The 2,310-nt window shown below is 44.5% G+C and overlaps 1 protein-coding gene across 1 annotated transcript in view; it reads right to left on the bottom strand.

Moving 5' to 3' along the window:
* Positions 1 to 2,310, bottom strand: part of LOC103086132 (macrophage colony-stimulating factor 1 receptor-like) — a 13,300-nt gene that overhangs the window by 990 nt on the left and 10,000 nt on the right.

The following is a 2,310-nucleotide window of genomic DNA, read 5'->3' as shown; positions in this document are numbered from 1 at the left end:
ATGAGGGAAAGAGAAGCTCTCATTCCACTGGGGTTTCCAAACTTGGTGCTGCCCCGCAAGAAAAATAAACAGCCAAGAGTTGGGAAGCAACAGATTCTTGTCCACGCCTGAACACCTAAATCTAATGAAACCAGAAGCTCATATCCGGGGGGGTTTTAGCTATAAGTCCTCTTTTGATTAGGCCAGTTTGAGTTGATTCCTAGTACCTGTAACTGAAAGAGTCTTGGCTGGTTTCTTCTAAGTAAATGTTGCATGAATTAAAATCAAGCTGGGGGCTTCCCTGGTGGCGCAGTGGTTGAGAATCTGCCTGCTAACGCAAGGGACACGGGTACGAGCCCTGGTCTGGGAAGATCCCACATGCCGCGGAGCAACTAGGCCCGTGAGCCACAAGTACTGAGCCTGCGCATCTGGAGCCTGTGCTCCGCAACAAGAGAGGCCCCGACAGTGAAAGGCCCGCGCACCGCGATGAAGAGTGGTACCCGCTTGCCACAACTGGAGAAAGCCCTCGCACAGAAACGAAGACCCAACACAGCAAAAATAAATTAATAATCCTGTTTCCATTTTGGTACACTCTAGCCAGAATTGAATGTATTAGATGAAATAGGATCTTGTTCAATCTGAAACCCCCTTTGCCCCCTTCTCTCCACTCTTTTTTTTTTACTTAAACATTTTTATGATGATTTAGGTGGAAGTTGGTTTTTGTCAGTTAATGTTGGTTCCAGTCCTTCAGACTGTTCGTATCTGCTTTATAACATTCACTGTACTAACCCTTCTTCAAATCAGGGTGGGGGTGATGACGCGATTTAGTTACGTCCTCAAGACAAAGTCTTAGTGAGAAACAAATAAAGGTCCTTTAGTTATAAAAAAAAAAAAAAAAAAAAAAAAAAGGAAGAAAATCAAGCTGCTCTGATTGAATTGTAGGCAAAGGAGAGGTGCAAAAACCCCCATCCATTCAGCCTCTCTTTGCCTCTCATGGAAGCTGCTCTAATACCCTCTTAAAATCCCAAGGCTTTGCAAAAAGACCAGATGATCTCTCAGGGCTCCTCTTCTTACTCAATTCTATGAAATCTAAAATTCACTCTTCTACCCTGTGTTGTTCCTGCTCAAAAAACTCCCTGTGATTCCCCATCACCTCCACTATTCAGCTTGGCATTCAAGGCTCTTCTCATCCAAGTCTCCCTATGCCCATCTAGCCACGTCCCCACTTCACACACACACACACACACACACACACACACAATTCTCCACCCATCTCGATGTTCTCATGTCCCCTGAACACACCACAGTCATTCCAACCTTGGACGTTGCGCTCAAGTCATTTCCTGCACCAGGAACCCCATATTCTTCCTCTCTTCTATTTAGATCCTTCTCATTCTCCAAGACCTGTACCCATTAGGGAGACTCCAATCATCACTCCAGGCTAAAGGGAGCTCTCCTTCCTCTGGATTCCTGTTGCTTTTTTTTTTTTTTTAAATTGAGGTATAGCTGATGTACAATATTTGATATCTTTCAGGTCTACAACAGAGTGCTTCACAATTTTTAAAAGTTTTACTCCATTTATAGTTATTATAAATTAGTAGCCATGTTCCTTGTGTTGTACAACATATGCTTGTAGCTTATTTATTTTATACATAGTAGTTTGTGCCTCTTAATCCTCTACCCCTATACCGCCTCTGCCATCTTCTCTCTCCCCACTGGTAACCACTAGCTTGTTCTCTATATCTGTGAGACTGCTTCTGTTTTGTTATATTCATTCGTTTGTGGTAATTTTTTAGATTCCACATATAAGTGATATCATACAATATTTGTCTTTCTCTGACTTATTTCACTCAGCATGGTACCCTCTGCTGCCCTTTGAGATGACACATCCATTAGGCACCACAGCTACACTACATGTATCTGGTTCCTCCTTTAGGTAGCTGTCTTCTCTCTCTGAGTTTGTGAGCTTTTAGGGCAAGGCTGTTTTTTTCTCTCTTCTCCCCTTGGCCATCCATCCATCCATCCATCCATCCAAACTCCAGCCACTTCCCACCACCTCCACCATTACCACCCTAATCAAGCCACCATCACCTCTAGCTCAGACTAGCAGTAGCCTCCTAACCGTCTCCCTGCTCCTACCCTCATCTCCCTATAGACAGTCCTCGACAGAGCACCAGAAAGCCGTGTTACATCTTGTTACCTCCAAGTCAGATGATGTCACTCCTTTGTTCAGACCCTCCAATGGCACCCCATCTCTCTCAAGAGGAAAAGCCCAAGTCCTCACCTTGGCCTACCCTCCCCTTCACCTCTGACCTCATCTACTACCGCTCT

Source organism: Lipotes vexillifer, unplaced genomic scaffold (assembly GCF_000442215.2).
Source record: "Lipotes vexillifer unplaced genomic scaffold, Lipotes_vexillifer_v1.1 scaffold121, whole genome shotgun sequence".
Lineage (NCBI taxonomy): Eukaryota > Metazoa > Chordata > Mammalia > Artiodactyla > Lipotidae > Lipotes > Lipotes vexillifer.
This window is presented reverse-complemented; position numbering and strand designations above follow the sequence as displayed.